The 14,808-nt window shown below is 40.1% G+C and overlaps 1 protein-coding gene across 2 annotated transcripts in view; it reads right to left on the reverse strand.

Annotated features, from left to right (window-relative positions):
- The window catches only part of PTN (pleiotrophin), a 115,063-nt gene extending 100,757 nt beyond the window's left edge, over positions 1 to 14,306 (reverse strand). For both annotated transcript variants that reach the window (XM_012512346.2, XM_003261385.4), the window contains exon 1: positions 13,879 to 14,306. The gene's annotated coding sequence lies outside the window, so the exon portion shown is untranslated. The remainder of the gene's footprint in view (positions 1 to 13,878) is intronic.
- Positions 14,307 to 14,808: the final 502 nt, after the last annotated feature.

Below are 14,808 nucleotides of genomic sequence, written 5' to 3' on the forward strand. Positions count from 1 at the left end.
AGGAAATCACTAACCATATTATAAAATAAAAATGTCTTACTTCCCTGTTTCAGCTGTAGAATTATAGCTATAGTTATTTTAACTTCTTCCATGCTGCCAGATGAAACACCCTTTTAAAAATTTTTACTGTGTGACTAGCCCTTTAAGATAGATCACTGCTTTTACCCTAGCTCTTGTAATCCTGAAGTTCCTTCATGCTTTGCAACTTTTTAGGCTTTGCCCCTTGTCAAACTACATCAATACCAGTCTCAAACCTGAATCATAAAAGACATTTTAGAGAAATAGAGGCTCAAGGCTCATGTAAAGGAACGACCTATCACACACAACAGGCTGCAGGGCATGGAGAATCCATCACCTAACCTTTCCCAGCCTCTGTTCATCTGTGTCCCACTGTTGGATGTCCAAGCTTGACAGTGAATGCTTTCCAATGGGAAACTGTAGCAGGATTTTTTTTCCCATCCTTTGGTCCCTATTGTATGTTCAGCTGCACTGGAGCTAGCTGCTAATCAAAGCCAGAGACTCTCAACACAAACAAACCCGGCATTGTGGCCTCCCCCAGGGATAGAACACAGCAATTCAACAAACAATTTAGTCAGGTGATGGCAGGCTGGAGAAACAGACTGAGCAGCTCCTAGACACCCTCCTGCTTGTACTCCCAGCGGTCCCTTTCCTCAGCGCAGGCATGTTGAAACACCACGCCAGGCCAACTGGTGTTTGAGAAAACAATGGGCAATCATATGCAATCAAGGAGGGTAATCTAACAGCAGCATTCCTTATCCAAGACATGGTAACCTCTTGATCATAAGGAGGTAGAAATAAGTAACATAGTGTGAAGAAATATTCCTGGATACTGGCTAGAGGGAAGAAAGGAATCGTGAACCAAAATATCTTCAAATACTCACTGAACCCTTGACATTGAACAGGGGAATGGATGTAGAAAAGTATGACGTTTAAGAATTTTATGGTTAGAAATATCTGGACTACACCCTCAGTTCTATTTTTTACTAGTTTTTGATCTTGGACAAGTTACTTCTGTGACACAGTTCCCCCATTTAGGAAGAAAAATAGTCTTCACCCCATAGGGCTGTTGGGAGCATTTAACCTAGCACTGAATGTAAAGTTCTAGTATTGAACTGTCCACTGTATAGAAAGCACTCCAATAAGTATTAGCTATTATGACAGTATTATTAATGCTGGTGAATTGTGCTCAGAAAGTTTAAATGATGAGAAATAATAAGAACAGAAAGCAAGGCCTTCAGCTCCTAGAACTAGTTGGTGATAAGGGAGCAAGTCTCCTTGGTCTTGGCAGTTCCTAGGAAAAATGTCTTAGAGGTGCTGGCAGGTCTTGACTTTGACTTATTGCCATGGGTCCTCAGCAAGGGAAGTTAGGGACGCCACTGTCCAGGGTGAAGGTAGAGGACAAGGTATGCCTTCAGACAACAGCAGGAGCTTGGCTCCAGGTACCTGAGCACTGATGATGGAACCATCATCTAAGTACAAAGGACAGAGCAGAAGAAAAAAGCTGGAGATGCCAAAGAAAATGATTACTCATGTCACAATTTTGCACTATGGCAGCCAGTTAATATTAATTCTTGCCAGAGTTTCTGGAGGTCCAGACATGGGACAAAAGAGGAATAGAAAGTAGTAAAAAGTTACTCCAATTCTATGCAACAATAAGCATGGATTGAGTACTAAATGCAACTGGCATATAGTGGGTACTCAATCATTTTCAGGAATATCCATACTCAATGCATATTCAGGAAGTGGTTAAATGAAAGACCTAGACACAACCATAGGAACAAACAATGAGGTTCAGCAACAAGAAACATAGCCAGTGAAACTCAAAATTAATACAATGGCTTCCTTTAAATATAAAAGACAGTGATGCAAGATTAGCAATTGAAGTAGTTTCTTATGGGAACCTCCAAATGAAAATAATGCCAGTTGATCAGGTGCGGTGGCTCACACCTGTAATCCCAGCATTTTGGGAGGCTGAGGTGGGTGGATCACCTGAGCTCAGGAGTTCGAGACCAGCCTGGCCAACATGGTAAAACCCTGTCTCTACTAAAAATACAAAAATTAGCTAGGTGTGGTAACATGCACCTGTAATCCCAGCTGCTTGGGAGACTGAGGCAAGAGAATTGTTGAACTCAGGAGGTGGAGGTTGCAGTGAGCTGAGATCGCACCACTGCACTCCAGCCTGGGCAACACAGCAAGACCCTGTTTCAAAAAAGATGAAGAAGAAGAAGAAGAAGAAGAAGGAGAAGGAGAAAGAGAAAAAGTAGGAGGAGGAGGAGGAGGAGGAGGAGGAGGAGGAGGAGGGGGAGAAGGAGAAGGAAAAGAAGAAGAGAAATACCCAACCTAAACTTTTTTCTGAACTGAAACAGAATGTTGAACATCACATATTATAGCAAATAGCAATCAAGGCAGAAAACCAGCCCCCAAATCTAGAAGGCACATGAGCAGCAAAGCCCTGGCTGAAGGAACCCTGATGTGCTCCAGCCCACAAAAAGCACATTTCAGTCTCCTGCTTTTATGATCCACCACTAAAGGTGGGGAGGACATGAATGAAAACAATGCATTAGACGGTAGAAAGGTTTATGGAAGAGTTGGCTTCAGGCACCAGATTGTCCAACTCTGGGCTCTGCACCCAAGATTCCTCAGGCCCTGTTTTGGGAAGGAACTCTTCACTAGAACAGCAGATAATGCTTTGTCTTGAAACACTCCCTCTGAGAAAATCAAGAAGAGGACCAGGTTTGCTCCACGGAGCTGGTGTGATTTCATGGGACTTTTATGGCAAGAGGCGCCTGGAGCCGAGGAGATGTGGAAAACAAAGAAGGCAAATCCACCCTAGAGGAATCTCCTTAGGATACACCATGACAGCTAGATGGGCCATAAGGACCCTATGGCATGCTCAATACTTCCTCTTTAGTGGCAGAAGCCTCAATCCTATCTAATAGAATTTTCTGTGAGGTCTGAAGTTCCTCTGTCCAGGAATGGGGCTTCTATCTATGGGATTCTTGGGTGTTTTCTCTAAAGCCTCAGTTCAAGTCCAATGCTGTCTCTTTTGTCTTATTGGTCTTTCTGCCTTTGACATAAAGGGCTTCCATTTAACATCTTGTGAAAGAACGTCACTGGATGAGACGTTAGAAACCCACAGAGTCAGCCTGCTTTTAGGAAATGTGGATCTGTCTGTTTAGAGAGAAATTGGTAGAAATCCACATCTACCCACTTGTTCCCACTGAATTGCTTCTAATCTGCTTCTCCAAACCAAATTCATTTATTACAGCCTTGAAGTACATCTTCAAATCCCCAGATATCACATATCAGAAGGCAAACTGTAATTCCCTAACCATCAGACTAAAGCCGCAATTTAAAAAGGCTAAAAATCACTTCAGGCCAAAGTTGGTGGAAATCCCAATACTGGCACAGATACTAAACGCATTTGACTTTCACTCCTCCTCTGCGATAGGGAATGTGATGGTCAAACCCAAATTTGATCTCACTCACTTTAAACTCGAGCCAATTGTTCACTAGTCATTCCAAATAATAACAGAGCAAATAACTCCCTGAAGGATGCCAAGCCCTGGAGCGACACGCATCAAAGAGGTTTGCTGATCTTGCAGTTTACCCACCTGCAGTGCATCAGGCCCACTCCCTTGGGCCCCACAGCAACTCCAAAGTTTCTCAGGCTCTTGAGAGGAGCTAAGTGGTTAGATCCAACCTGGGTGGGACCAGGCAGCTGTGTCTTCCCTGGGGAGACTTTTACCCTTGGATATATGGAAGGGTCCTTTAGGGTAAGAAAGAAAGACCTTGTGTACTCAGCTTGACCTTTAATTGGCACACACCGAGTTCTCCAGGATTATTTGTTCCCATCTAAACAGCACATCTGCAGGGACAAAGATTTTTATTTGTTTGTTTGCTTTATGAGATGTTTGTTTGCTTGCATTTTTCCAGTGCTGGCTCTTTTATAAGCATTCATAACATTAATTTACTTAGCATTTTTTATGATTCTAATTTACCCATACCAAGCTAAATAAATTGAATTTCCATCTTAATTGGCTCATTTGGTAGAATCAAGTGCACATGTTAACATGTGCATAGCTGTTAAAACATATTGCATGCATCACTAACACTGTTAAAAAGCAGGACACCCAATTATGCATCTAACTATTTTTAAAAGTTACATCAGAAAAACTGTAAAGGTATATCAGGGTGCTAACAGTGGTGCCTATTTTAAGAATTGTAAGTAAGTTTTCTTTTTTATAAAATTTGAATATCTTGTACCTCAAACATGTATTTTTCTAGAACGGGAAAAATAATATGTTTCTTCAGGTACATTTGTGTTTTCCTAATAAGAAATATCATAATGGAAAAAAACAATATTTCATTATTTTTCACATGGTTAAAATTAATCAAACTTTTCACACATTTGACCTGCATTGAGCTATATTTGAGATTCTGCATATTCCCAGAAACATTATTCAATAATGAAATGTATACTGTAAATAAGAAAAGATAATAGGAAGAAAGGCTTTATTTTATTGTTTCAAGATTTAAGCACAGACACCTGTTAAAAATAATCTAATAAACTACCTGTTTTCTCTCCTCTAGCAGCTTCTGGCTTGCTCATTTGAATTCCCTGAAACATATCTAAAGAAATGCATTGCACAGAGAGGGCAATTTTTTTTGTAATAAATATTTTTTGAGGAGCTGACTTGACCCTTGAAATCCAGTTCTTTCAAGACGCAAAGTATGTTTTTTAAGCCAACAATCTGATGTTCATAAGCTCACAAATGAAGGCCACCATATGTTAAAACCTCAGAGATAATTCTGCTACTGGGCACAATGATCCCACGGCTAGGTCTTGAAAAAAGCCATATTCACATCAAGTAAGAAAGCCATTATGAAAACACTGTTCTAAAGTTTTATATGGCTTCTGCTATAGTTTGGCTGTTTGTCCCCACCAAACCTCATGTTGAAATTTGATTTCCCAATGTTGGAGGTGGTGCCAGATGGGAAGAGTTTGGGTCATGGGAGTAGATTCCCTCATGAGTAGATTAATGCCCTCCCTGGTGGGGTTTGGGAGGGTGGGTAAGTGAGTTCCCACTCTTAGTTCCCCTGGGAGCTGATTGTTAAAAAGAGTCTGGTACCTTCCTGTCTTTCTTGCTTCCTCTCTTTCTGTGTGATGCCTGCCCCCTTTCACCTTCCACCATGAGCGGATGCCATCTGAGGCCTTCACTAGATGCCCAATCTGGAAACTTTCAGCCAGCAGAATCATAAGCCAAATAAACCTTTTTTCTTTATACATAACCCAGCCTCAGGTATTCCTTTATAGCAACACAAAACAGACTAAGAGAGCTTCTATTTGTTTTAGCATGAGTGAAGATTTTCTTTGTTACCTAAGACTGTTAACACAATATGTTCCTTATTAATTAAATCTGGACTCTGAAGCAAAAAGCCCTGGCTCTTTCTCTGGGCAGCCCAGTGTCTTCAAGGAAGTCACAAAGATGGATGATTTCTGGTCTAGTTCCATTATGGTATGGAAGGAAAGAGTCTAATGCAGTTATAGATGTTAAAATGTGAAAGAAGGGAAGACTCTAACCCTAAGTAAACATATCACATATATCTTTTTCATATTAAGAATGAAATTTTCTAAACACTTTTCATTAGCTTTTAAAGCAAATGAAGAAGGCAACATTTGGATCACTTACACCCTCTCCAAGAAAGACCCCGGCGGAAGCACTGGTAAGGAGGCCCAAGCGCAACATCTGGCCAGGGGCTTTTTACACTTAAGGGAACTTCAGTGAAGTCAATAGCAAATCAGGTGGTGTCCACAATTTTCTTTCATAAATAATCATACATTGTAAATATTATTTGGTCACAAAGATGTAAGTTTTAGAAGTTTTGCATATAACATACTGACAATGATCCTCATCATTTTTATTAAGCTATGGACATCATGACTGGAGCGTTCTGATTTGTCTCCTGTTCCCTCAAGTTTGTTGAATTAAACTGTTGCGGCTTGCTACTCAAAGAGAGATTGCCAAACTAGTAGTACTGCAGTCACCTGGGAGCTTGGCAGAAAAGCATACTCTGAGATTTCACTGGAGATCTACTGAATTTTGGCAAGAACCCTGGGTGACTGGTATGCACACGAAAGTTTGAGAAGCACAGTTATCCAACTATCATGTAAATGAACTGCTGCTAGCCAATTACTAAGGCTTGTATTTAGTGAGAATAACCAATTAAAAAAAAGTGACATGTAGCTTTTAAGACATTTTAGAAGGAACTATAACATAATCTGAGGTAAAAGAAAGCATGCCTGTTTCAGTTTAGCCTCATTTAAGATGTCTTCTCACTTTTTTTTTTTTAGTATGACTCATTTCTTTTTCTTCATTCCTGTCACACATCTTACCTCCTCCTCACTTTGTCAGTCAAACTTACCTTCAAGCAACTTAGGCAATCTCTGGGTGTCCTGAGAAAATGACAATGACAATAGCAGGATTGGGGAACCAGAAAGGAAGAACTTGCCCCACTGACTTTGTTAAGTTCAGTTCATGTTCAGTATAACAGTTTAGAGCTTACAGATGTTGCGTCGTGACCACTGACCTTTACCACCAACCTATGAGGTTGGCAAAACAAGTAACATCATCATCATTTCCCACTTAGAGCTAAAAAACCTAAGATTCCAGGAGATTCAGTGACACATTCAGCAGCCCATACCAAACAACAGGCGGACTGTGGTGAGTTGCTGGTTCCTGACTCCAAACCTTAACTCCTTCCCTGTACTGAAGCCTCTATCAGCAGGGGTCAGAGAGAATGTGATTATGAGCATCACTAAGGTCAGCAATAAGATGCCTATCTCTTGGATTTGGAGTCTCCTGTACGCAAAATGCTCTCCTAGACCTTATGGGAAGGGATGAGGTCAAAGAGTCTGTATTGGAGACTTTGCCTGCCCAACCCCCAGGCCTTGAGCACGATCACATGCTCCATATGTTTCCTTCCAGAAGAAAGGATTTTCAATCTGCATTTAGAGAAAAGGAAGAAAATGGTATGAGCATGTGGAGGGGCGAGGCCTTTCAAGAAGCATGGAATTCCACCTAGGATTTTGCTTGTATGTTTGTTGCAGATGCCAAGTGGGCATGAGAAAGAAAAGCAATTCAGGAGGGGGAAGAAGTGAAGACTTGCATCTGGTGCTGCTTCACCATGATCGTCATTTTCACCATCCTGCTCAAACACTCCCAGCAATCAGACTCTATGTTCAGTACTTCACACTGATTTTCGCAATTACTACTCAGACGTCAATCCTGGAAGGTGAGTATGTGCTCCCATGTTAGAGATGAAAACACTGAAGTAAGGAAGACCACAATATTTGCTCATGGTCGCAGAGCTACTAAGAAGTGTAGTGGTTTATACCTCAATATTTTGGACCTTGGAGCTCAAATATTGAGCCATTAGGGCTACTGTTTCTAATGTATCATCTGTATCCACATGCCCTGTCATATGTCCAGGCTCCTTGATTCCACCTCTTAAATCAGAACCACTGAAGATGGGCTCCAGGCAGCTGGAACCTACACATGACGCTAGTTAATCTGATAAACACTGAAGAGAGGGAACTGCTGCTGTAGGTTATTTGACCTCTAACTGTACATACATTGGATTTGGGGTTTGACATGAGAGACAAATGGGAGATAAAATCTATTTATTAACCTAAGAAAGAGACGGCATTATATTACAGAGGAATAAACTCAAACTAGGAATTTTAAGACTTTTGTTTTCTTATCTGTATGTCATTGAATATGGCCCCCTTAACTTCTCTAAGCCTGCATTTCTGTATCAATTTTTTTAAAATCCCACTCAATCTACCTGAGTAGAGTTACAAAAATATGATGAAAAAATAAATGTGCAACATTCTGAAAAAAAGGCCTTATAGCTACATAGAAGTTATAATGAAAATAATGCTCCAAATGACTAACTTTGTCACTTTGAATAATATGGTTTGTTAAAGAAGAGGTAAGTAAGGTTTTCTCCATTCTGGAGGTAGTCTTGAATCAGAAACTATGAAAAGTTTAAAATTATCAAGGTGAACTATGATTAGGAAGACACTCTAGAGAACTGGCAAGCCTATATGACATTTGGAATGAAGGGAGTGAAGGAAAGAGAGTGGGAGAAGTTTCTGGAGGTTCGAAGTTGAGAATGGGAATGCTTGGGCTCAAACAGGAAATTGGCACCAGGTTGTTTGGTAAGGCAAGGGGATTAGGCATAGAACACAGATGGTCAAGGTGGGTGGAACAAATTAAATAGGCATTTAGAGTTGCCTATTTATTTTCTCACTCATTTGACATCTTCAATGGTTCTATGCTAAATATGCTAGGGTTCTTGAGAGAATGAAAGACAGCCCCTGCCTTAATAGGGTGCACAGGTTGGATGGGGTGGGGCTGGTGTCAAATAGTGAGAAAGGAGGAGCTGAAGTCACTATAAGGGGTGATGGGGAGACCTCGAAGAAAAGAGAAGGGAAGAAATACAGCTCCACCTAGAGGGGGCATTTGTCTTGGAAAGCCTTTGGTGCCTTCAGTTTCTGACTCAGGATTTTACCCAAATTCCGCAGTTGAAGTGCAAGGATTTGCCTTCTTTCCCTTCATGTATATGTTTTCATTAAAGGACACTCTTCTCTTCTGGTATAAATTTTCCTAAAAAGGATATCTACAGTGAGTGCCATGTCTTAAAAATTATATTGATTCTAAATAAACTCAATCTGAATTCTTAAGATGTCACTTCTAATAATTTGTTTCTACTACGTTATGTGGCAAATGTGAAATGAAAACATGAAGGAATTAGGAGTTCAATTTCTCTTCCAGGATAAACAGCATTAAAGGAACAAACAGACATAATGCTTTTGAAATAGATGTTAAGTACCATTTAGCCTTTTGTGAGCTCCACTTTCCTTTTTCTCACAAAGATGTGATCCCTTTGTCATTGGAACTGCTTAGGGCAACAGTTGTACATATCCTCCTCTAACCTGTGTTGTAGTAATTAGTGTTTTAATGTTCTTACGTATATATTGAGTAGATCATTAGCTGCTCGAAGACATATTTATTTGTCCTGTGTCCCTCATCACACTACCTACCATATAGTATGGCAGTCACTATCCATAAAAGTCTGGTAGGGATAAAAATAAAATAACAAGAAGTCCTTTACTTCAATCTCCTCCTCCAAATAGAATTGTGCCCGAATGATTTCCTCCAGTATTCATTGAAAAAATATTAAAAATGTGAGTCTAGAGCTCATTAGAGAGAATCTTCCTTCAATTCTCTTCAGATTTGAGAACTTCCCTTGTGAAGGAGTTAAAGCTCAAAGAAGAATTGTGACAATGCTAAAGCATTTGGAGAGGAGAGAGGAAGACGGGGAACTGAAATATTTGGAAATAAATGTACACATTTGGAAGACGAGAAAAAAAAAGCAAAACAAAAGGTGAAGAAAGGAGTGCCCAAAGAGACTAGGAAAACATTAAGACAATAATATATCAAGGAGGTTACAGTACGAGACAATCATAAAACGTTGGGATTAGCAACCTGTGACTTTTAAAGCATCTTTTCCAGAGATGGGTGAGGGTATAATGGATTTTAATTGAGATCTCCTTTAAATGCATTTCTAATAAAGAATTTCACAAGTTCACACCACTTACCAAACACACAGTATTAGATATTGTGAAACCATAGAGACAGACACCATGTTCTATTTCTTAAACACACTACCTTGTCCAGCACAATGTAGTATCAGGCATCCAACATACGTACAATAAATATTGTTAAATTGGCCACATGAGCAAGAAAAATTGTATTGTTGGAGTAGGACCCCGGGAGGATGTGATGGAGATGAGTAACTCCAGCTGCACTGCTACATTGATGTTGGGAAACTGAGAAGAGAATGAGGTCAACATTGCAGTGATGAAAATGTTGCCTGACCCTTAGCCAGGGTCTTGAATCAAAAAAAAAAAAATGGGGGAAAAATGCCATTGAATCAGTAGAGAGGGCACTGGTGTTGAAAACATCAGCTAGGAAGGTCCAAGCTTCCACGAATGCCAACACATGGGCAGGCATTCCTGGTACATCCGTACATAGAGAAATGTATGCCATCATAGCAAGAGGGAACTGGGCAAGACGTTCTGGGACCTGTTGAGTGGGAAATAGTGGCAACCGAACTAATGGAGAAATGAGAGAAAAGAGGGAGAAATAGGTAAATGTAAAAGCAGGAAGAAAAGGGAGCAAAGGGTTAGAGACACAGAATGCTATTTGTGTTTTAAAATGACATTTTAGCTTTTGCTAAGAGCAATTCTTAGAATTAAGAGCCCAATTATCAGTTACTATGACTCACTTTTTTCAAGATTAATATGCAGCACTTGATTTTTGTTACACCATGTGTGACGTTAAAAAAAAATCTAAGAATTCTATTTTTAGAAAACTGGATATGATTTTTTTCTATTTGATATCACTTTATCTAAATCTACTATGAAAAAATGGTTCAATAAATAAACCCTAGAAAAATGAATTAAATTTCATTTCTAAAAATATCTCAAACATGAAGGAGTCATTGTATTCCTTGTCCACCCTGAAGAAATAGGGATTTGTGGTGAATGTGATCTACATAATTAAGTCCACAATATTACCATATTTACAATACCCTCTGATAATGTTTCATCATAGCTACCCTTTTAAGCTACTGTTTTAATTTCTTATTTACTAAATGCCAAAATAGAAAGAAAAAGAGGCTTGCTATATTTTACAATCTAGAAATATTGTAATGACACCGTGAAAACTATGCCGCACACTAGACTGGCTTGAAGTCGATGGAAAAATAGCCCAGTGGGTGGAAACTTGAATTGTCCATAAACATCAAAAGGAAAAACAACTTTCCATGAGGTCATGGCCCAAATTCCACTTAAGCCAATTGACTCTGGATGGAAAAAAGCAAGCCTAGCTCATAAAAAGAAGGTTCATATCTGAGTATCATTTTGCCTCCCCTCCCACAGCAGTGACATGACCTTGTGCCAGAAGGAGACAAAAACTCTTCGATTATTCATTTAGAACAGAAGCCAGAGGAAAAAGCACTCCTCACCCTTATGGAGAAGCCCAACTCAATGTCACTAGCAAAGCCATGGAACAAATGCCATTGGAGGGCTCCCACTCAGCCTCATGCTCCAGAGAAAAGCACATCTCAAATTGGGCTGAGGTGCACTCAGGTGTGGAGGACGTTTGCACTCATCACGTTGGGTGATCTCAGTCTGGACACCTCCTTCAGGAGAGAAGTCAAGAACAACTCCCCATATCGTTAGGCCGCCATATTAAAAAGCATAATTTTTAGAGAACTGGAATTTGCATTCTGAATTCTGACTTCAGGCCCTCAATCTGTTGTTAATTTATCACACCATTTTCAATGAGCCAGGTAAACTCAGTTTTGTGGGAAATTTTTGAATAGTAATTAAAAACGCCACATCACAAATAGGAATATGATCAGAATTCATGTGAGAATGCCATGTCAGTGAGAAAGCAAAATATCTTCAAAGGAAAAATAAAATATTTAAAGTTAAAATATTTGATATCTAAGATTGATTTTATTTAAAAAAGTGATTCAACTATCTGGGGATCTTATTTCTCTCTGTTGTTTTCAACAACTAGTTTTTTATGAAATTTTAAACCAGGCCCTTGACTTGACTGAAATTTTTTTAAAAAAATTAAAATGCTCATTAAAAAGAATGTAGCTCTTGTTATGTGTTGCTATATGTGAAGCCCAAATAAGGCACATGGAAAATATCAATAAATTAATACGTTTATTATTCCAAATCTCATGATCTCATGGAAAGAGGTCTAAAAAAACAGAGAATTATATACTATATATATAATACATTAGCGTATAAATATAGTTAGGTATACCTTATTACTCTAATTCTCTATAATATCTCATTTAAAGTCAGGTAATTAAAAAGTCATGTATCTAATAGTACTTTTATTTATCTCAAGCTCTAGCTTTGAGAACATAATGCATTTGCATCGAGAAGCAAACAGCTGGAACACAGCACCTAATGATGTTATATGTGGCTTCAGGTGGGAGTTCCTTATAGTGGCTTTTCATTAAATGCAGAAAAAGATGTCCTAAAGGGAGCAAGTGAGCAGTGGCAGAAAAAAGATCACCTTCTATTTATTTAAAGTGCAATTAGAGAACTTAAGGCCCAAGTTTCTTAAGGCACAAAAGAATGGCATTAGAGTTTTTTTTTTTAAATAATATAATTTTTTAAAATCTCATCTTCTAATTTAAATGAAAAAGTACAAATATTGCCAGTCTGAAATAACTCATGTCCCAGTGGAAGAAAAAAATATTCATTCTAATTTCCTCTGAATTTAACTGGACTATATTTTTTAAATGACTTGGCCTTTCAAGTGCATAATTTACTTAAAAGGAAACATAATGAAGATGGAAAATACAGCTTTATTCTCTGTGTTAGGAGACTTCTCTTTTGTTTCATTGTTATTAACTTGCAATATTTCTACTTATCAATGCATTCCCAGATAATTAAGGGGCTAAAATGGGCCCTGCTGTTTCATCAATTCCACATTTGCCTAGGATCATAAAATTGTTTCATTATGTTATTAGTTCAAAAGCTCTTTTTGGTAACTCCTGAATCTCCTCCCAGACCCCTCTCTCCAGCACACACACACACACACACACACTCACACACACACACACACGCACACACACACATACATCACCCCTTTCTCAAGCTGCTAAAGCAAAATGCCTGATAACTCTTAAAATGAGAGATGCCCAAGGACTAGAGCTTTAATATTTTCTCCTCTTAGGACCCCTACCCCTCCTATTTTCTGAATGTGTCCCAAACTTCCAAAGCAGCTCTTAACAGACACAAGCGTGAGTTAACACTAGAGTGTATATAAACTGCATGTGTGTGTTCCTATAAGTGTGTGTGTGTTGTGTCATGTTATGTCATGGAAAAAGGGGTGTGTGTGTATGGAGAGGAGAGAGGAGGTTTCATTTTCCAACTATTAAGTAAGAAAGGAGTTGAATATATTCCTCTCAAAAAAATTTTCTTAACTTCTTAGGAACAACAACTCAGAAATTCTAAATATCTAGTAAATTAGTAACAAATATATCCTAAATTTATGTGGGTCAAATTAAAACTTTAAGGGTCTATGTACAGGGCAGTTCTTTAAATTTGCATTCAAATGAGAGATGGGACTCCAGGTGTGTCTTCTAAACTTTGGACCTAACCACTTCTGGAACCATTCCTGGGTTGTCAGGAGGGAAGAGGGGTACCAGTAGTTCTGTGAGAGACGTTCCATGTCAGCTAGCACTGGGAGGAACAAGCCCCCACAGCTTACCTAGAAATGCCAGCTAAGAGTCATGGGCTGGCGGGCTCTGGGGCAATCAGAGAATCAGAGAGAGATTGGGAAAAAGAGAGCTGCTTGTTCAGGCTGCCTTACTTTCTCTCCACCTACCCAGCCAGAGACACACCTACTAAAGCTCCAGGTTTTACAAAAAGCAAAGATGCACTCTCCAGGCCACCCTGTCTTGCTCTCCAGCTGGTAGCTGGAACACGGTCCAAATGCATGCTTAACATCACAAAAACTTCTTTCCTTTCACTTACCTAAGCACACCCGAACTAACCTAACCTGAAACCCCAAAAATATGCCTCCCTTGGCCTCTGGAGCAAGTCAGTTTTGAAAGCAGTCCTATCAGCAAAGACACCAGGCAGCCTCTCTCACTCCTACCACCATCATCTGCTGGCACCCAGAAAAGTGGCACAGGGTGAAGGCAAACTCGATCGAAGAGCCCTCCGAGAAATCGTACATTCCTCTCACTTACTTTGAGTTGCAAACGTCCTCTCTGGCGCTCAGTCTGCCTTTGTTGCGAGGGGCGAGGTTGCTACTGCTGAGTCCAGGTACCCGGCTCGCTGCAGCTTCTGCTTGGGCGGCTGCTGCTCTCCCCGCCTTCTGGACGGATGACTCACTGGTCTCTTTCTTTCCCTCTCTCCACTTTGGATTTTCCTCTGCTCTGGGGCTCTCTTGGCGGGATTTTTGGACTGGAAGGCGGGGAACCTGATTCTGCCTTTGACTCAATTACGCCCTGACAGGGAGGGAACGGAAGAGAAATGGAGAATGGGAGGGATAAGAGGAGCGGGCCAGGAGGACGCAGGCTGGGCGAGGGAGGGAGAGCGCTTTGCACTCGAGAGCTGATTGGGAAGCTTATTAAAAGCTGAAATACTCCAGGGGCAGTCTCTCCCCGCGGAGCAAGAAAACGGATTTGAACCAAGAGGCCATGAGATGGTACCTTGTTTTGTTTTTAGCAGAGACGAAATACAACATTTCTTTTCCAAACTCCACCCATGATTTATTCTTCAGATGAGTGCAAAGCCACTTTGCCAAATAGGATATTTTAAATGGACAATTGATGGCATTTTAGGTTACAGTTTGGGCCCCCCACAATCCTTTAATGATATTCAGGATGAAAAAGCACTCTCTTCACACCAGCCTCTTCTTCCACCCACGAAAGCCCTCCCTATACACAGAGGCAGTTACCCAGCTGTCAGTCACATCTCACCTGCAAAGCACAAAACGTACAAAGCACTTTTTCTCAATTGTCACGAAGAGTGACAGACGTCTCAAAGTTCCCAATTAAGTGCTACTTACCTTTCCTTTTTTGGTTTCCTTGGTGCCTTTAGCAACCTATTTAGTATCATGCCTTTGACACCCAAGAATTTAGAAGATTCGTCAGTGTAGCTCAGACTCTTAGGTT

The sequence above is a fragment of the Nomascus leucogenys genome, chromosome 13 (genome assembly GCF_006542625.1).
Source record: "Nomascus leucogenys isolate Asia chromosome 13, Asia_NLE_v1, whole genome shotgun sequence".
Lineage (NCBI taxonomy): Eukaryota > Metazoa > Chordata > Mammalia > Primates > Hylobatidae > Nomascus > Nomascus leucogenys.